Source organism: Gekko japonicus, unplaced genomic scaffold, assembly GCF_001447785.1.
Source record: "Gekko japonicus isolate JY-2015 unplaced genomic scaffold, Gekko_japonicus_V1.1 scaffold115, whole genome shotgun sequence".
Lineage (NCBI taxonomy): Eukaryota > Metazoa > Chordata > Lepidosauria > Squamata > Gekkonidae > Gekko > Gekko japonicus.
Window position 1 is genome coordinate 1,559,206 of NW_015163095.1, and position 22,401 is coordinate 1,581,606.

Sequence of the window (22,401 nt, forward strand, 5' to 3'; positions counted from 1 at the left end):
AAAAATAAAGACTATTGGAGAATAACACAGCTTTAAGGCTGACGATGAAGAAATTGAAATTGTTCAAGATTTTCTATTCCTTGGATCCATCATCAATCAAAAGGGAGACTGAGGCCAAGAAGTCAGGAAGCTGAGACTGGAAAGCCATAAAGGTGCTAGAAAAGATTATTAAGCATAAGGATGTGATGCTGGCAACCAAGATCAAGATAAGTCATTCCACAGTATGCCTGATTACAATGTATGGGTATGAAAGTTGGACAATGAAGAAAGCTGAGAGGAAGAAAACTGATTCATTTGAAATGTGGTGTTAGACCATCAAAAAGACAAATCAGTGGGTTCTAGATCAAATCAAGCCTAAACTCTCCCTAGAAGCTAAAATGAATAACTGAGGCTATCATACTTTCATCACATTATGAGAAGATAGTTATGCTAGGAAAAGTTGAAAGCAGCAGGAAAAGAAGACCCAATATGAAATGGATTGATTCAATAAAGGAAGCCACGACCCTCAGTTTGCAAGATCTGAGCAAGGCTGTTAACAATGTGATTGTTTGGAGGTCATTAATTCATAGGGTTGCCATAAATCAGAAGCAATTTGACTGCACTTAACACACACACACACACACACACACAATAATTTGTTGTCGGTATGTAACTTAGGTATTTCATAAACATGTAATCTCTGACTGTTGTCCATAGTGCAATATTATTCTGTTTTCAATAACACTTTCTTCCTCCCCCACCTCCCTCTTTCTAATTAAGGGTGCAAGTAGTGCTGTTAATCTTTTGATCCCCCAAGATTATGGCACAATTTAAACTGGAGCAAGTCAGTATCTTGTACTTAACCATCACAGTTCTAAAGTTACAACATGCAAGTCAGGAACAACCAAAACGCCACCCACTGAGACCCTGGCAATAAGAACCACAACCAATCACAGAGCAGCATCCAGAATGAACCCAGTAATAGTGCTGCAGAATTGCTTAACCCACAGTGACACCAATCATATCACTACATCACAGTGATTCCTGGGCAATGGTGACATATAATATCTACCAAGGCAACACCCTCCTCCCCAACAGCTGGCTGAGCAGGGAGCTATGCCACAATTGTGTTGCTAAAAACATCTAACTTCTTCCATGTCAATTTCCAAAAATTTGTCCCCTTAGAGGCACAGAGATAGGAAATCTCAGTTTGCTCCACTAGATCTCCCTTGGCACTATGTCTCCATGGTCAAGACAGAGCACTTCATTATTCTGGAGTTCACAGGTCCCAACTCAAATGTTTGCTGACAGATAATGTTCAGTAAAAGACAGCTGAAAATGTAACACACAACACTGCCATGTACTGTCCATTAAACATTTTCTTTGCACCCATCTCTTAATTGACCCAGCAGTATTTGAATCCTCTTCACATACAGTTATCAAGAATTCCCTGCAATTAGGCAAGATCAACACACACACCCCATACATGTGCTTTCTGTACTGTGCCTCCTATCTTGTAAAATTTCCTGCCTGAGGAGGTCAGTAAGGGCCCACACACTTCTGCCATTCTTCAAACTAAGTAAAATGAAGTTGTTCAGGATGGCTTTTCCTTAAATATAATAATGCTACTCTTTAACAGAATTGTTCAAGGAGGTGATTTATGGGGGGAGCGAACTGTGGACTATACCACCATGATTTAGGATGTATTTATTTTTTGCTGCACGTATTTAACTGTTGTCACTGCATTGTTTTCTCCTGAGGTAAGAGTATTTTCCTGCATTGTACCTGCACTCTGTATTACATGCTATGCATACTCAGATTTCTGGAGCCCCCAGTGCATTACTTTTTAGACGTCTCTTCATGTTGATTATATCTGTTTGCACTGTGTAGTCTGCCTTGAGTATCAAAGACAGACTAGAAATATAGTAAATCAATACATTTTGTAGAATTTTTCAGAATCTTCCTATTTTCAAGGCATGAAAACAGCTTTGGCCGCTACAGTAAATGCTGATAAGTGCGTATGTGTGACTCATGCTTTTGGAGTACCATGTGAAGGGCAACTCACATGGGAGCACTTACATATTTAGAGATTATCCCCTGCTTTTATTACAATGGAAACCTGTGCTATTTATGCTTCAGCATGTCAGCACTTGCTGTAATACCCACAGCCACACAAAGTGGGACAAATAATTGTTAATCATAATAAAGTAAATTATTTTATATCATTGTGCACACACATACATATGTACTACAGCCAAAATGTATATTCTCTTTTTCTCATAATTTTACCTTTGAGGGACTCTAGAAATGGTGTTAAAAATCTGAAGAATGGCTTCTTCAGCAATTAAGCTTGCCCATTCAAGGAAATATCCACAGTCATTCAGAAAGATGTGTTGTGAGGGGGGAAAGGCACCTTCCTACAATTCTGATATACCTCTTGCGATCCTTCCTGTTATTCTGGGAACTAGCACAAAAATATTTCACATACTTTGCCTTTCCATGTCAGTAAAATTCTGTACCAGTTTTCATTTGCTTCTTGCTACACCTAAATGCCCTGCAAGCAGTATGTGCTCATAGACTCCAACTGTTCCTGTTTTCTAGTACTCATCCCTAATAACCTGAAGAAACAGAACAGATGTTTCTGAAAAATGTTGTCAATGTAAATTGCTGAATCGTCAGCATGCCACTGGCGCTAGTACTCATCCTATGGCTGTTCCACACAGGGAGAATAACATCCCTTGTCAAAGCTTGGCCCACAGACTGAGTGCACTGGAGTCCACACCAATCCTGGTGACATCCACTAGGGATGCCAGCCTCCAGGTGGAGCCTGGGGGGATCTCCTGAGATTACAGTTTATTTCTAGAGGTTGAGCTCTATGGCATTGTGCCCCACTGAGGTCTCTGTCCTCCCCAGGCTCCACCCACAAATCTCCAGGAGGTTCCCAACCTGGATCTGGTAACTCTGCCCCCACCAGTGGCCGGGGGGACCTGGCAACCCTACAAGGAGCAGAGTCTATTAATGCCCCATGTGAGTGGCACAGACAGGCCCGCCCAGCTGGCCAATGTAGCTATGACCTCCTGATGTTAGGCAGTCAGTGTTTCTACATGGATACACCAAGGGATGGAACAAAGGGGCAGCCCCCCCCCCCCGGAAGGAATGCCATTGCATGACTAACAGTGAGCATAGCCCAGGGATCCTGAATCTTTGACTAAACATTCTCATGCCTTGTTAGGAGAAATGTTACCAAATAGACTGGAAAGCCTTTTGTGTAATAATACCATCAGCTTCACCAGTCTTTTACACAGCCATATTTTCCACATTATTTCTCCAACCCTTCATAGCTGCTCAAATCTTGGATATTTTAGATTCATCTACTGCAGGGCTTTTTTCTGGGGGAACACACCAGAACGGAGTTCCAGAACCTCTTCAGCAAAATTATTTTTAAAATATTTTAAAGTTCATGAGTTTTTCAGTATACAGACTGAAAACTTCATTTCCCTCTTGAGAGTTCCGGCACCTCTACTGTATTTGAATGCCTTAAATTTTAATATTAAAAACTTGTCAAAAGTTTTTGAGACTATTTAGGAGTGGTATCAATTCTGGGCTTGTGTTAACCATTAAATATTTATTTACCTGCTTGTAAAAGAATTACCTCAAATTTGATTTGTTTGAAATTCTTTCAACTCCAGCATTTTCAGTTCCCCCTCTGTTGCTAGCTGCAGCCTTTACCCTTCTCTCCCCTCATTTGATTCTGGTGTAGATCTTTGGTTTAGTTAATCCTTTTACCTCTATGTCAATAATAATTTGCTCTGTTCCCATGCATTTATGTGTAGTTTCAGTGACTTCAGTCCTAAAGTATTACCTATTTTATGTTGTGCTTGATTCCTGGGTTTTCTGTTATGATTATTTTTATGCTGTTAGAGTTGGTATTTGCTATACAGCCAGCATTCTGAGGATTGATCTACACGTGCAACAGAATGAGGTGGTAGAAAATTTCTGTACCAGTTCATACTGTGGGAGACAAGGTGTTACATAACTAATGCTTCCCCACCTAAAAAACCACTGTGAATAAAAATTAGTCCATCAGGAACAAAAGTGCTATCCTAACCTTTTGTATGTTGTGTTAGTTTTCCAATTACACGTAATTTTTAATCAAGATGAACTTTGAAAAATGTAATCCCTCACTTGCAGTCTGAAGTAGTATGGCACATTCTGCCACCTCAACACTTTATTCCTTCATTTACGCCTCTTTCTGCTCCACATGTAGACCATGCTTGAGTCCGCTTTAAATTGCTCACCATGGTGAATGGTGAATGCAGCAAGCTATTTGAGAAAAATGGTACACCATGTACACAGAAGACTATTGATATCACTGCAGGTTTTTTAGAAAGAATATAAGGGGAGCCCGGCTAAGTAAAGACCGATGGTCCACCACCTAGTCCATCATCCTATTTTCTTTAGTATATTGTATGATGCCTGATTTCTAATAAACTGAATTGACAATATGATACTGACAATATTGACTCAAAGTAATGATTCATTAGGTCTAGTCAAAGGCATTATCACGTCATCTCTGTATGAGGTAATTTTAATCCACCTTGTCCAATGTTTATGGAAACTACTTTCTCTGCTGATCTAATAAGCACAGGAAATGATTCTATAGTTAATGCAAAAATGAAGCCAACAAGGAGCAGCATTAACAGGTTGCTTTATTTTAAATAATTGTTAGGGGTTCATATATAAGAAGTCAGTGATTACTATATATTGTTTCTATAGCTTCAAGGAGTGGCTAACAATGTGCAACTGGAGCAGATATTAATGTTCACCCTACTGTGGACTTACTATTCTTTATCTTTTGATATAGGACAAATTAATATTTACTTATCTACCTCAGATAGTCTTATAGTTCAAAGTAAGTCTTAAGCACTGATATATTTCCAACGTCATCACAGTGTCAGCATGACCGATTACTATCCTATGCTGTTTAAGGAGAGGGAAAAAATCCCAAAAAGATCAATTTTCAAGGACCTGAGGGCATAGAAACTGAACAGAAGACTATAATGACATGACCAACACCCACCAGTCACAAGGCAGCATGCTGATAATACCTCCCTATGCCACTCACAAAGGAGCTGCGGTGGCTCAAGTGGTTAAGACGCTGAACTGCAGGCTGTGGAAGGTCAGTAGTTCAGCAGTTTGAGACCCGAGTTGCCGCATGACGGAGTGAGCTCCCGTCTCTAGTTCCAGCTCCTGCCAACCTAGCAGTTCGAAAGCAAGAAATTGCAAGTAGATAAATAGGTGCCACTTCGGTGGGAAGGTAACAGCGTTCCATGCGCCTTGGTGTTTAGTCATGCTGGCCACATGACCACGGAAACGTCTTCGAACAGCGCTGGCTCTTCGGCTTTGAAACGGAGATGAGCACCGCAACCCTAGAGTCGAACTCGACTGGCTTTTGAGCAAGGGAACCTTTACCTTTACCTTTATGCCAGTCACATATGAAAGCATCCTGACTAATGCATACCAATGCTGTCACGCACTTCCCTGATGTCACCTTGTTCTTACCCACACAGAGAACAGAACGAGGAAAGGAACACATTAAATATAGTATCTTCAATTATATAAAGGACTTTGGCCTGTCCAGTAGGAGCCCAGTAACTATCACAATCCTAGGAGCTCTGCAGGTCCCTTCCTGCAAATGCATACTCTGTTAACAGGCAGACAAGCAGGTAAGGAAACATGAACAACCCAAGCTATATTGCCTTTGGAGTTGAAACCAGCCACATATACCTGGGCCCTCTGAATTTCCCTCCATTCTAAGAACTGTTCAGCTATGTTACCATCTGATTCTAGTTGTCTCTTAAAGCCTTTCTTTAGCAATATACAACTTAATTCTTTCTTTTCTTAAACTTGATTTCAGGGACGGTGGTTTTCTGCCTTACCAGATGCACCAAGAGCAATCCAGAAGGGTGGCTGGAGGGATGGAGAGAGATCTTTACAACAGGTAAACTGGGCCTCTGAAACCTGAACTTGCATTTGGCATGGCTGGAGGTGCAGGATGAACACCAAGGGTAAATGAACAAATTTGGAGTCCAGTGGCACCTTTAAGATCAACAAAGGTTTATTCAGGGTATGAGCATTCGTGTGCAAGGCACACTTTTTCAAATACATTGGAATGGTAGATGAGGTTCTAAACTTATAGACAGCCACAAGGGTCTCAGCCAGCATTATGGGAAGTGGACAAGGCCAGTTGCTGGGAGCAATAAGCAATGGCCTGGAAGGCTTTTTCTCTGTTCCAGAAGATATGAGGAGGTGGGGTTATGAGGTCTTCAAGGGCCTGTTTAAGCCTGCATGGGATGGGCTAAGGAGGACTCCCCTGTTGGCTCTCCAAGTCCATGCAGAGAGGAAAATAAAGAGCTGACAAAGTGGATGCATAGCAATGCAGGAATGAGGACCAGGATACAGAAATCCCTTCAACTTCTTGACTGATGCCGAGGGAACAATTGGGTGGGTCACGAAGAGTGCCAAGGGAGGCTGACCTGAGATTTATTGTCAACTCAGATTTTTTGTTTGTCACTTGATAAAGAATTCCACAGTTTAAAGGAAGCCTTATTGCCTGTATCGCTTCCCTGACTCTCCTCATTAGAAACCACATTGTCACCCTCTGACTTGTAGCTGTGCATGTGGATTGATCTGCACTTCCAGAGCCTCAATAAACAGAACAGTGGAATGACAACAAACAGCCCTAGGACCAACTGATCAGAGTGGGGAACTTGGCCTGAGCAACCCTGGAATGCTTCAAGCATAGTAAGGAAGAAGGCGTGGTGACGGCAGCGGCATCGCTAAGGCAACAGCCAGTGCAGCTAGAAAGACAAAGATCTAAGATTCCACAAGATTTCCCTGCAAAGCCTCAACTGGAAGCACAACCAGTATGGTGGAGAGAGTAGAGTGTTGGACTAGGACTTGGGACACCCAATTTGAATCCCCACTCTGTACATGGGAGCTTGCTGGGCAACCTTGAGCCAGTCACGCACTACCAGGGTTGTTGTGAAGATAAAATGGATGAAAGGGCAATGACATAAGCCACTTTTGGTCCCATTGGACCAAATAAAAGAATGCCCAAACTCCTTGTACAACTTCCCTGAAACATTTCAGGTCTGAGAAGCCTGCTTCAGTCTATATAAACAGGTGCAGCAGGCCAAGAAAGAGATGCCAAGATGCAAAGCTTTTGTAAGATGCTTGCTCCAGAAAAGGGAGTGTCACATTCTTTATAAATAACTTTCGGGATCCAGGGTGCAGTATAGCATAAGAATTCAACATCTCTACTTTTAGAGAGTTAGGAACCACTAATCTGGTATCTTTTTAAAAAAAATATTTATAATTTTTATTTTTATTTTTCAGATTGAAGAAATAACAGTTTACATAGAAGTATACAGAAACAGTAAACATAGAGAACACTGAATATAAGTACAATAAAAATTGTTGAGAATCATCTGTTGTCAAATTTGTTTTACATAAAAACAGAGACAAGTTATTCGTATCCATATTATCATCTTTTGATCTTGTAAACAGACTAACCTATTTGAGCTTGCACTTTTGGTATAGATTAGCCTGATTCAGCATTTGAGTATTGGTACCCACATCTCAAAAACGTATAAGCACACTTGTACTGTAAACACTGTACCTGACTGTTACCATGTGTGCTTTTAAATGTACTATTTATTCATTATGCTGATGCTGTAATGTCTGTAAATTGTCTTTGCATTCGTGCATGTGGGATAAGGGAATTTCTGTGTCTTGAATTGCTTGCTTTGCACCTCATGCTTGCACCTGGATGAGCAGGGCTTGTGCTGCCTGTGCTAAAGGACACGTGTATACCCGCACCCTCCCGTCATGCCTCCAGATAAAGGAGACATTCGCCATTAAGCTCAGCTTGGAGGCTTGGAAAAACAACAAGTTTCCCACCATTACAGATCTTCGGGACAACATGCAACCCCTCTATCTGGTTTAGAATCACAAAGAACAACATCCGTTATTGCCTTCATGGACCAGGCACATCCGCAAGTCAAAGGTTGCCATAGAAATACAACTTTGACACCTTGCCACATGGCTCCCCATTGAAGTTAGGCTTAGGATTTGAATATCGCCCCACTCCCCTCTAGGTAGGTCGTCACAACCCTCCACCCTATAGGTATAGACAAGGGGACGGATTTCAGGTGTAGATTGGCCTTATGCCAACCCCCAAAACTAGGTTTTAAAAAGAGAAACACAGCCTTTGTTTCTCTGTTAGGTTAACCCACCTTCCCTAATACTTTCACCTTTGCAACTTAAGTATACTGCAGGTGATTCTTGAGGTGTTCTCTGGAGTCGCGACCAGAGAGCCCACCATGTGTCTGGGAGGACCATTCCGTGTGTTTATAGAGTCCCTAAAGTTACTTTGTCCCCATTCTCGCTGCTGAGGAGAATTCCTTCTCAACTGGAACTCAGATAAGTATAAGCGCTATCCTTCTATGTGTTACCCCATTGTATGTTGAAGTTATTATTTTCAATACTATTTGCTTTCGTATCTACTGTGAACTAAAGGAACTTGAGTGAATCTGTGAATGTATCTGTTTTTCGTGTGCTTGAGAACTACTTAGTAAAGACAACATTTATTCATTAATCCTAGTGTCTCAATTCCTGGGAAATAGGAGCATTCGTTTCTGAATCTGCCCTCTGTATACATGGGTAAATTACTCACGCACGCCCACTGCCATACATAAGACAGAGTTGTGCCTTCGGAACCATCCTTAGAGGAGTTCTGGTATCATGACGACGCATACATAACACTGTACCTGACGACCCATACATAACAATTTTATAATCTGGTATCTTTGAACTGGATTCCATCTAGCACATAAATCTCCCCTTCAGACTGATCATAAGGATGTGGTATATTTCAGTTATAAACCATATAGCTGTAATTAAAAAACAAACAAACAAAAAAGCCTCTGCGATCTAGAAGGTGTATCTGCTAAATCCTGTTCTGTAATGGTCACCAATGGTTTGTTGTCTTTTTCTGCCAATACTGCCCTGCCATATATAAAAACATGATTATTTTTTTTTGCATGCAGTTGTTGTTAGAGCTTCTTTTTCAGTTTGAGCATACTGACATTCAGTTTTTGTTAAGGCTCTGGAAGCATATGCTAGGGGTCTCCACTGGTCACCATATTGCTGTAATAGTGCTGCTTCTAGACCATACTGAGAGGCATCTTTTGAAAGCTTGATTTGACATTTGCCATCAGAGAATCACAAACCTGGTAACGTCTGTAATGTTTAAAGTTTTCAAACTCTTTGTTACAATTGGCATCCCAAGTCCACTGGGCATTTTTGTATAATAGGGCCCTGATATTAACAGTGTGATCAGCTAAATTAGGGACAAATTTTCCAACAAAGTTCACCATGCCCATTTTTTTTTGAATCCCTCTTTATTTGTTGGTGATGGCATATTAGTAATAGTTTGGATTCTTCTGGGATCAATGTGCACTCCTTGTTAACTTTTCTCCTAGCTAAGTTATTTTCTTAATTCTAAATCTGCATTTTTGTCTATTGAGTTTTAAACCCACTTCACGAGCCCTTTCCAGAACTCGTGAAGTATGTTTGGCCAATATAAGACACTCAGGCCACGCTGCTTGCATTTCTCTAATTATGTATTCTCTAATTATGTTCCTCTAATGTTCATCCCCAAATCAGGCCATCATCAATGTAAACTCTACTACAGAGGTGCTGAACTCATTTGTTATTAGGGCTGGATCTGACATAAATGGCATTTTGTTGGGCTGGGCCATGTGTGCCATAAAATGTAACACGAGGTGCTGGAGATATAAACTTTATAAAGATGATTTCAGATGCCAAATGTCAATAGCAGGCATGACTGGATTAGGTGTGATATGCAGAGTGGGAGTAGGAGTGGGGATATCAGCACTGGTAATGAAACAGGAAAGCTATGTCTCAATTTGATATACGAGGATTCAGTCCAGGAGGATGCAAAGAATAAATGGATATAAGCCTGAACGGGTGAGCAGTGACTCATGAAAGCATGTACCCTACCATAAATTGTGTTAGTCTTTACGGTGCTGCTGGACTCTTACTCTTTCTACTGCTATTAGAAACCACAACATTTCAGAATTGGGAGTGGCAGCACCCAAACCACCCGGGGACAATCAAAGCAAGAAGAGAGGAAGGAAAGGCAGAAAATAGCTTAAACTTTAGAAGAAATGTTTATATTACATTACATAATCTTGCATTGTTAATAATTTTAAATTTTTGCATATCAAAATAATAGAATAGAATTTTTATTCTTAACCTGGATAAGAGAAAAGCTTTGACTTAAGATAATAATTATTAACATATATGGTCGTTGTATAGCTGTAATTTTAGTTAGTGTGTAGTTTTGTAGGATTTATGTAGAAAATAAAAATAATAATAATAAAAAAGAAACTACAACATTGAAAAAACCAGTGGGGCAACATTTTAACTTTCCAGGACATTCAGTTGCTGACCTAAGAGTGTCAGTTCTCTTACAAAGGAATTTCAAAGGGAGAGTAGAAAGAGAGACTGTTAAATTGCAAGTGATAATGGTGCTTTAGACAATGCATCCTCCTGGACTGAACAAAGACCTAGGTTTCTTCTCTCATTACCAATCCCTGTTATTGTCATTTGGCATCTGAAATCACTTAACTCGCCAAGATATAAGAACAGATGGACTCACATTCTAGCTGTATCTGAAGAAATGAGCAGTGACTCATGAAAGCTTATTCCCTGCCAGAAATTTTGTTAATCGTTAAGGGGCTACTGGACTCTTGCTCCCTACCACTAATAAAGAATGCAAGCTCTGCTGTTAGGTTTCTTTTCCCTTCCCATCTGTTAGAACTGGAAAGGGGGATCTCTCCAAGTGCCATGGGACTCTGTCTGTTTCCGGTGCTTTCCCTCCCTCCCTCTCTCTCTCTGAAAAAGTGTGCAGGCACACAAAAGCTTATACCTGGATTCCTGGAATAAAATGTTGTTGGTGTTAAAAGTGCTACAGGACTCCACTTCTCTCTGTCTCTCTCTCTCTGTCTCTCTCTGGCTCCTTCCTTCCCCTTCCCTCTACAGAGGAGAAGGAGGAGGAAGAGGGGAGGAGCCCTCAGTCCACTGAGGGAAGGTAGACTTGGCTTCATTTTCTCCTCTGCAAAGGAAGAAATAGGGGAGATTGGGCAAAAGCCCGCTTCGATGCTGGAAACAGGAAGGAAGAGCAAAAAGGAGAGCCAGTTGCTTGCGGGCTGGACAGGAGCCTTGCAGGGCTGGATCCAGCCCACAGGCTGTATGTTTGACACACCTGCCCTAGTACCTGAAATTCCATCAAAGATTCATTGTATCTTTCTTTGAAAGACTTTGTGAGCAGAACTCAGTCCAAATGGCAATTTACTAAAACAATACCTTCCAAATAGGGTATTGAAAGTACACAATAGCTTGCTGTTTTGTTCTAGGGGCACCTGCCAGAATCCAGCAGATGCATCCAAAGAAGAGAAATGTGTTGCACCTGCCATTTGAACAGATATCTCATCTCTAGTTGGTATTGGAAAATGTTCTCTTTAAACATATTTATTTAGCCCTTTAGGATATAAACATAGGTACAGGGATCCATCTTTCTTTTCTACTATGACTAAAGAATTAACTCATTCTGTGGGTTCTTCAACTTTATGTATGACAGGGAAATTATGTTCAGTTAGTTCTATTAATTTATTCTGCTGAGAGCTTTCCGGTGCTAATAAAGACATCCTGAAAGTGATCTTCAGTGTTTGTGTGTCTCTGTTCTTCCACACTGTACAGTTTTTTTTAATAAGACCTATGTCACATTCTTTATAACTTTCAGGATCAAGGATGAGATGGAACAAAGGCACGAGTCCTTGCACTGGTGTGGTTGTGGGCTGGTCTGGGGACACCAATGAAGTTAGTGAGTTTCCTAAGCTCTTTCAGCCTGGGAACACAGCGCCCCATCAGTGGTGGAAAGTCATGCCACCAAAAAACACAGTGTAGCCGACTTCCGGTTTTTGGCGACTTGCAGGTGGGTGTGCTCCATCATTGCTGTGATGTGAGCGGCCCACAAACGTGCCGATGGGGAGGGGTCCGAGTTGATCTTAGACCCCCGTGACCCCTTGCAGGGGGGTCGCAGCCTGGGGCGTGTGAGGTGCCTCTTCCAAGGTGGAAGCCAAGGGATTAAGGCTCCTTTTTGCCCCGATAGGTCCTCACGGCACAGAGCCAGCAATGGCACCTAGAGGCGCATACCGGCCCAAGCGCGCAAGTGATCCGAATGAAACGATCTTCTCTACATCTTAAACAAATGCAAGTAAAAATGGGAGTAAACCCACGAGTTAGCGAGCAACTGCCTAAATCCCAAGAGTAAAGCCGCCCCCAAATCCCAAACAAGCGGAAAGGAGAGGGGAAACCTGATCCTGGGGGGAAAAACTGAGTTAAAAATGGGGAGTGAGAGGGCAGCTTGAAGGGAGCAGATTGGGACTGAGTGGGGTGTGGATTAGCAAGAAAGCATTTATTACCAGACCTTCAGAGACTTCTGAAATTTTTCCGCTAACTGTAAACAATGACGCAGCGATCAGAAAAAATGACAGCGAAATCGAAACTTATAACAGGAACTGCCAGCACATCGTCTCCGGTCACTAAACCGGAAGCAACCATAAACTTTCCTAAAATGATTGCTGCAGCTATGCGCACTCTACTGGGCCAGATGACCAACCTTAACAACGAGTTTGATACGTTGCAAAAGAAGCTTAAAGAAACTTCAGCAAAAACAGAGAAGTTAACCAAGAAGCTGAAAAAAGTTGATGTTAAGTCCAAAGAGTTTGAACAAAGACTGGAGGTAGTGGAAAAAGAAAAAATCTCTGAGAGTCAACAATTGCTACTTCTTCAAATGGAAAAATCAGCGTATGTCCTGAGATTTCAAAACATTCTGGAGCAGAAAGGAGAGAACCTGAAAGAGATTTTAAGTGAAATGCTCGCTCCCGTGGTAGGCTTAACAGCGGAAGTGATACAAAGCAATATGGTAGGGGGGGCTTCCGGTGGCAGGGATTCAACATGGCCGCCTAAACCCACAGCTCCTCACAACCCCCTGATCCTCTCAATCCTCACAACGATCAAATCAGGCATACAGTGTACTAATTTATGGAGGCAGACTCAGAAAACGCTGGGCATCACGCTAAGCCGAAATTTAAAAAACCCCAAACAACGATCGCGTTCCAGCCATCAACCCCAAAAACGGGCCTACCTCACACAGCTAAAGGCACAATGGCGTCCGGAGGAGAAGAGCCTGCTAATCCAGAGGCCCTGGTAACGCACGCGACACTAATGAAAGAAATGGCAAACTTTTTTATCTCCCAAGGTTTATCTCCTTGCTCCATAGGAGTGTCATTCTCTAATGCTTGTAGTAATGCTTTCCCACTGTCTTCATTCCACGCATAAAGACGCAGGCCTTGATGTGCAACGAAAAGTTTTCCAGAGGGTAGCCATCTGTATTTTTGGCGCATTTTTTGTAGCTTAGAGGTAGTGGATTTTAGACTTTTCCTCATGGCAATGGCTTCCTTTGGAATGTCAGGATAGACTTGTAATTGGGCTCCATTAAATTGAAATCTTCCCTGTTGTTTAGCAGCCTCTAAAATGGTGTGACGTACCCTGGCATCTGGTATAGTGACTACTATATCTCGAGGATTAGGGCGTGCAGATCTTGAAATGGCACCCAGGCGAGAGGCAAATGTCAGTATTGGCAGAATTCCCTCTTCCAGCTTAAGGGAGTTTGCTATGAGTTGGGCCATAAAAGTGATAAGGTCAGTGTTTTCTTCAGCCTGCTCTGGCACGCCTCTGAATTTTAAATTAGCCACTTTCATTTCTGCCTCCAAAGTAATTAATTGGTCTCTATGAGAGGCCGAGGCTTCTTTTAAAGCTTTAATTTCTGTCTGGTTTGTGAAGCCCGTCTCTAAGGCCGTGTCTGCTTTTTGAGCCGTTTGCTGTAGCGAGGTTTGCATGTTTTCGAGTTGGGAAGAGAGGGAGTCTATTTTGAGAAGAATGCCTGCTTCCATGGCTTTTAAATATGTAAGTATGGCTGAGGAAGCTGGATCGCTTACAGAATGCTCCGGAGGTTCGCTTGCGGCCGCCATTTTGTTTTCGGCCCGATTTGCTGCTCCGCGCTGAAACGCGGCTTCTAGGGAGTCCTTTGAAGTTTTTAGCGAGTTAGGGGTATTTTTGTGCTTACCCGAGTCCAGTTTAAAACTTTGGTCTGGTTTCGGCATGGTTTCCGATGTGTCGTTTTCGGCGGGAACGGGTCAGGGTCGGGAGCTCTGGAGTTATGCGACCGTCACCTCCATAACGTCGCCCCGCCCCCTCTACAATTGCACAGTTCAGCATCCTTTGTGCATTTCAGAACTATTCGTTCTGATGCTTCATATGCGAATTAGGTCTGTGAGAATTAGGTCTGGCAACCACAGAGAGCTATCACTCACTTTATTGAAATTGAAGCTCCACACAGTTTTGCCCATATCTCTTTATCAAGTGCATGGCAGCGCAGCAGCCTTCCTCTGCTGCAGGATCACTGTCATTCTATATGAAAATAATTGGCCACAGGACCATCTCAACAAATTTTGCTTCATCAAGTGGTGGATGCATGGCATGGGAGGAGGAGGTATGCTCCCCCTTACTTGTACCATTTCTGCCTGGCTCCAGGATGGCTCACATGGAGGCTGGGTGGCAGTGGAGCAAATGTCTTCTCTTGTGTATTCTCACCAGCTTAGATGGTAGCAGTACAAATGGGGAAGGAGCATGGGCTCTGTTGTGTATTCTTAGAGAGAGTACATGCGCTTGGGCTCGCACGTGGTCAGGAGCACAAGCGCAGCTTCAGGTTCCAACACAATAGCGGGCGAGGATCCTAGGACGGACCTATCGGCCACCTCAGGTTCAGCGCTTGACCTATGGAGATTAGTCACCTATCAATAGCCTATCACGGGTGATGGCGTGTGTGTGGTGTGTTTGGGAGATATAAGCAGGGTTTCGGCCTGGGATGTTTGTCTTGTGTTTTGCCAAAAAACTATTAGCTGATCACTTACACGCGTCTGAACCCAGTATATTATACTGGCGATGAGGATGGGATCTCGATGAGCGAGCCTGACCCAGCAACCGACCTAATGCGGCAACACGAGTCCCCGGACTCTGCGACCAGCACTGGGCCATGTACTGAGCCCTGGCTCCCTGCACCTCACACTGCTACTCCTTGGGTCATGGCTGCTGCTCCGGGACAGATCGCTGCTTTCGACCTGGCTCATCCTGAGCTCTGGGAAGCATGGGTCGAACAACTGAAGTATTTCGTCCACTTCCAGGACGTCGTGGAGGCGGAAAAGAAGAAATCACTTCTGCTCAGCGCATGTGGCATCTCCACACTTTGCCTGGTACAGGCTCGGTATAGGCCTCATCACCCAAATCACTGGAGGAATCCACATATGAGCAGCTCATCAAGGCCCTAACAGACCATTTCACGCCACGACCCACCAAAATGGCAATGCGCATGGACTTCTTTGCGTGGATGCAACAGACCAGCAAAGCACACACCAACTTCATGGCCCAACTGCGATGGCTAGCTATCCATTGCGGGTTTCCTGACCTTGAGGACGCCCTCTTAAACCAATTTGTATGGGGCATCCGAGAGCAAAAACTCCACTGAAAACTCATCAGCCAGGTCGAACTCACATTAGACAAAGCCCTCTGCATGGCCACAGTGTTAACCAAATCCCAGCAGGATTGCCTGGCCCACGGCTCACATCAGGCCTCCACGTCCCCGGCCTCTGAGGGTTCGGATGATGATGAAGTGTTTCAGATCCACCGCCACACTTGTTGAGAGCCCTGGCCACTGTCCACTACTCCATTTCGACAAGGTCAAGCGCCCAAGCATCTACAAGAAACAACGCCCATGCGCCCTGCGCCAGCTGCAGGGAGAACCACAACTGTCGCTCCTGCCGTTTTCGGGATGCAATCTGCCAGACCTGCAACAAATCTAGACACATTGCCTGCACCTGCCGTTCCAGAGGGACCACGCACCAAGAATCCACAGAGCTCCATACGATGGCTGTTCACCACCACCAGGTACTGAACTTGCCCCATGACACCCCAGATAAGATTAAAGTAACTGTTTTGACATCAGATTCCAACACAATAGCAGGCGAGGATCCTAGGATGGACCTATCAGCCACCTTGGATCCAGCGCCTGACCTATGGAGATTAGTCACCTTGTCAATAGCCTATCATGGGTGGTGGTGTGTGTGTGGGATGTGGGGTGCTTGAGAGATATAAGCAGGGCTTCGGCCCGGGATGTTTGTCTTGAGTTTTGCCAATAAACTATGAGCTGATCACTTACACGTGTTTGAACCCAGTATATCATAGGCTCTCTCCCCATTCATGCTATCCTGGCTCCAAGGTGGCAGACACAACCTACAACTGTAGCATGCTTCCTCAATCATGTCCCTTGTCAATTTGGTGTCCCATCACCTTGCCTCTAGAATTATCCCAGGGTAGTTCCTACACAGGCACTGTAACTGCACAGAGCCCATGAAAAATGTCACATTTATCAATTACAAATCTAAGTGTTACATTAAAACCCAAAAAGTGTTACATTAAAAGCTGGTATTTTATTTTGCTGCATCCTTTTTTCCTTTCTGATGCACATTCATCACTGGTTAACTCATTTCTGAAGAAACATCTTTTACATTAAATGTGACTCCACGTGCAAGGGAATTCTCAGACTTTGAATACACTAACTGCATAGGCTTGGTGTCTTCTTGGAGTCTGATAGTGGATCTCAAGGATTTATGGTGTACTTGTTACATGTTTTTGGTACCCCAGGTCCAAGTAAGCCTTACTGTTCTCCAAACTAGTACGTGCCTCTTTTACTTTCAATAGTTTGGCCTTTACCTCCCATAAGACTCTAGTGGTGCCTGCCACACTCAGAGCTCTTCGGGGTGCATCAGAACAATTAGACAAGACGTCACCCCATTCAACGAGAAGGAGCACCCTGTCAACTGATCTGTCCATGACAGTACCATTGAACATTCAGTGTCCAGTGGTTAATAAAAGGAAAGCTTATTGAAGTTCGAATTGGTGGGGTAAGGGGTTATAAAATAGGGTCTATGCACAATAAAGAAAATTAAGTCAAAACTTACACCTCTAGGGTGAGAAGATGCAAAGGCAATACATGGTTATCTTATGGCATATTAACTTATGCCATAGGGACTAGTACAGGCCTGTAGCTACAGTGGGGCATCTTGGGGCTAGAAGAGTGAGGCAAGTTTATAATGTAGAGCTCAGATGGATTCCTCTCCTGTTAATGTTTTGAGCAAACTGGAATCCATTAGGAACTGTGGAGCTGCTCAGTGTGTCAGAGCACTCACTGCCAGTCCAGGCAGAGCAGGGTTGATGATAACCCACAAAGAATTTAGTGTTGCTAGGATAAAAGCTGTAATGTATGAGTAGTTTCATGCTGATTACAATGACTAGAAGACACCTTTCAGGCTCTTGCCCTCAGAAGAAACATCACTGAATGACGTGTGAAGAAAAAATGGAAGGAATTGCCCCTAGAGAAACATAGTACAGTCCTTGCATCACAAAAGGCAGCAGTGCAAATGCAGGCGGCCAGATCACAGTTGCAGTGCCAATTGTAATTTTTCTACTGCCCACCTTCAGTTCAGATGAGACAACTGCAACATGAACAACTGCATATCTTTCTTTTCAGTGATTCAGCAAGCCTGATATTCCAGGCAGGATGGAAAGGGGAGGTCACAGCAACAATAGGTCTCAGGTGGGTGAAGCTAGGAATGCATATGTGGAGGTGTGGGGTGTAAAGCTTGCCCCACTGTGGTTGCCTTCATTCTTCTTAGTTAAAAAAAAAGGTTATTCTATAACTTGAATGGTGGTGTAGGAGCTGGTGTGAAATAGTGAAGAACATCCATTATGTGCTGGAAATCCACTATTCAGTCTTAACCCAGCCATGAATTCATCGAGTGGCCTTAGGCAAGCCCTGGACAAATGGGATAACTACATATGTTTTTAAACAAAACATCAGGAATACTCTCCGGTGGGCAGCCATGTTGGTCTGAAGCAGCAGAACAAAGCTTGAGTCCAGTGGCATCTTTAAGGTATAAGCTTTTATGTACAAGCACACTTTTTCTTCTTCAGAGACAAAGATTTTCCACAACCATTACATATAGGAGGGGGGGTTAGTTGCCAGGAAAGGTCAATTAGAGTCAACACAGAGACAGAAACAAAAATGGAATGCTGTCATGGACGTCTGTTCTATACTTATTGGAAATATTTAAATGCTGCTTTTTCTCTTGATTAATGAGATTCACCAAAACCCTTCAAATTCTACAATGACATTTCTGTTAGAACTAGGATGATGCTTGGGAAATGGTGAATCAGCAGTGTGTGTGTTATTTCCTTATTTGGAAGAAGCCCTATCCTGGAGGCTTAGAATGCATGACTACATACTTGGAAGAGAACAAAGTCTGAGTCCAGTGGCACCTTTAAGACCCACAAAATTGGCCCGAGGAAGTGTGCGTGCACACACAAGCTTATACTGTGAATAAAACTGTGTTGGCCTTAAAGGTGCCACTGGACCTTTATTCGAGTTTTTATTCGAGAGCTATTATTGCTTTAAATGCTGTATGAAATTGGAATTTGAGTGACATTGGTGGTTTAAGTTGCAATGTGAACCTTAAGGGGAGTTATGGGATGGTTGTGAATGGTTGTGTGAGTGTATATGAGTATGGTTCACCGAAATGATTGCATCTTTAATTTCGTTGTACTATGTACAATGACAATAAAGTATATTATTATTATTATTATTATTATTATTATTATTATTGACTCAGACTTTGTTCTGCTGCTTCAGACCAACACGGCTACCCCACCTGAATATATTTGAAGGAAAATAGACTCAAAATGACAAATTAAAAACCCAGAAAATCCCTCTACAACCCTGCCCCCACCTTGCATATCCCTTTAAACTTACTCCCCTAAACTCAATTATCAAAGTCTTGTGTGTCCAAAAGTGCTAAAGCCCAGTGAAACAATCAGTGAAAAAGTGCCTCTCCCCTTGTGTCCTCACCAAGAGAGAACATCAGAAGAAAAACATCACAGCCATTAGTTCATACAAAAATAAAAATAAAAAAATCAGCCATACTATAATACCTTGCACCAACCAAACATCACAATGCAAGTTTCCCAGAACTCTATCAGTTCAGTACAATACACAAAAAACATTAAAAAATTTTTTTCAAAGCATAGCTTAATCCTAAAGACTGTAGTGGGACAGAGGAAAATAAACTCTTTGCCAGCCTAAGAAAACTTTTTCTGGGACTAAGATCCATTGAGTAGACCTCAGTAGGATTCACTGTAGCCCTGCTGAGATCAAAAGCATATCAGAAATCATAAACATGTGTATGTCATACTGTGATATATTAAATATATGCAATAGAATTTGAATATACATTCTGTTCCAGTATTGCATAGTCCAATACATATTCACTAATTTTTGCCTTTCCAAAGCAGATTAAATTTTCCATTTTTTTGCTTAAGCCTGAAAATATACACAATACTGACAGACTTCATGGAAAGAATGCTTATTCCTATTCTTATATACAACCTTTCTCCCAGATTCTCTTCCAAGTTAATGGTGTCACATCATGCTGCGATTATGCAGTCTTTTTAATTTCTACATTGGTCATCCAGTAATACCAACAGATACAATAATCTGTTTGGTTGCCTGAAACATGTTCACAATGAACAAATTGTTGTCTTTGCAGATGAGTCGCTCTCTTGCTTCATTACATGCTTCTAGAGCAAATCTTCCACCAATATGAGATTCTGCTTTGTTTCCTATTTTTGCATTCCAGTCACCTATGATTATCAGGACATCTAATTTAGGTGTGTGATCAATTTATTCCTGGACACTTGCATAAAAGTTTTCAACTTCTTCCTCATCACTCATCAGCATTTGTAGTTAGAGTGTAAACCTAGGCATTCTTGCCCTGATAGCAAACCAAGTCGCAGTCATCTTTGAAACAGGGATGATTTCTGGAGGCTTAATTGCAGCAAGGGTTTCCAATTTTTACTTCTCCAATTTTGCTGATCATGGCATGTCAGCCAAAGTTACTGTACTGCTTCTGAGAGAACGGCCTCAGTAGCTGGAGCTCTACTTGGAAAAGATGAGGATCTCTAAGGACTGCCATCTTTGGGAAAATGGGAAGGAAATTAGTTATGGTAGGTGGACACAAATCTAACAAGGCTCCTGGTTTTAAGAATAGTTTGGAAGGACAGAGGGACTATTGACTCAACAGTGATTCTTTGGGCTATACAATACACTGGCCAATTCTTTATGAAATCAACCCTTAGTAGCTTCCGCACTGTTTGAGCTTTACTTTCATTTTCTCTGCCTAAACGTCTTTCAGTAGTCTGGAGGGTTTAGGAAGTGACAGCTGTCATTCTGACTGATACACAGGCACTCAAGTAAAAAGAAAATCAATAGAATAGCTCTTGGGCTGCAGGAACTATGGTGCAGAGAGAAAATCAGATGCCCCAGAAGGAGGACAAGCTTCAGAAACGATGTATTTACAGACTTCGCACTTACATATAATTATATATTTAAGTTGCTCAAAGCTGTTCATACATTATCTCAGTAATCCTGCAGCAACCCTAGAAAATAGGTCACAGTTATTATCCTTATATTGCAATTAGAGGTTTACCCAAGGCCTTTTATAATAAATTACAAAATTCAGTGCTGTAGACTACATCACAAATAGTAATGAAAGACTTGTAGTGCAGCCCATAAAGAAAATTATATGCGTGTAAAACGTCATCAACTGAATTTTGGCAACCCCATAAGGTTTTCAAGGCAAGTGATTAAGCAAAGATGGTTTGCCATTGCCTTCCTCTCCAAAGTCTTCTTTGGTGGTCTCCAATCCAAGTACCAACTCTGCTTCCGAGATCTGATGAGACTGAGCTAAATGATACCATCCCACATCCCTGAAGAGACCCTTGGTTGGAGATTATCTAAAATGGATGAGTGATAGAAACCAGAATAAAAAACAACCCCTCTTCCACATACACAATGATCAACCAGCAATATAAGGTGGGGCTGTGTTAAGAAATCTGCCTGCCATACTTCTATGCTCATCTCACACCCCATGGGGTTGGGGTATTTGAGTGGCTCAATCTCATCACAGAAAACTGTAGAGATTTGAAGATATTACGAGGGAAGGATGAAGCACCCAAGGTGTTAGTGCCCCATTCCTTCAGCGCTCTGTAAAACGCAGCTATTTTTAAAGTTATGCTTAACTACTAAATATCATCCAGCTGTACAGCAAATGTTCTTAGTATGTCTCATGTGCAGGTTCTATCATTTAACACCATAGCATCAGAAGTAGTCTGCAAAATCTCTCCATAGACTAGCACAGGTTGACTGCCTTAAAATTTTGTCAAGCAAAGCTCTGGGGAATCATAATTGTCTTGTTCTGTGTTGTGCTTAATTCACTTTTTCTTCCTCTTTTCACCCAACCATCCCTTTCCTATGTCTGTGTCCTAATGGCTGTCTTCTGAACTGTCTCAATCAGGTGTGTTCTTAGGGTTTAGATTCAGAGTGCCGTCCTAAGGAGGGTGAGCACAAAAGCATCCAGAGAGCTGACAGCCCACTACATTGTGTATCTCCAAGATATGCTGATGTAAGCAGGAATTGCACCAGTGCAGCACCCTGGCACCACCATGCCGGTTGAGACTGCTGATGCAGCCCTGCTGTGGCCAGCTGTTGGCAGCCCACCAGTGTAGGCTCCTGTGCTGGTGTGGAGGATGGTGGGCCAGGGTGTGTGTGGGGAGTTAGTTGGCTCCCTTAGCTGCTCCAGCTGGGGAATGCCCATCAGTGGCGGAAAGTTATGCTGTCAAAAAAGAAAACATAGCCCATAGCTGTCCACGCAAAAGAAAAAAATCAACCCCCACCCTCCACCCACACAGCCCCACCCAAAGGCCTGGTAGAGCACAGGATGCCAACTACAATCATGGCCAGTCACCTCCCCCTGCCCTGTGGCAGCCAACTCTCTACAGCACTGCATAAACCCCAGATAGGACACTTGAGAATTCATTAGGGATGGCATGCAGAATGGGACTCTGTCTCAGAGCTCCTTCCCTTGATGACTTAGAGTGCATGGCATTGCACTTTGATGGTGGAAAAGCATGGAAGGGGCACTTAGCAGTACGAGGGGACACTTAACACTAACACCCAAGGGGGAGAGAAAAGTCATCACAGTGTGGTTAACATATCTCCTTCCAGCACCCTAACAGGTACCCCATTTTCAAAGGTACAGCTTG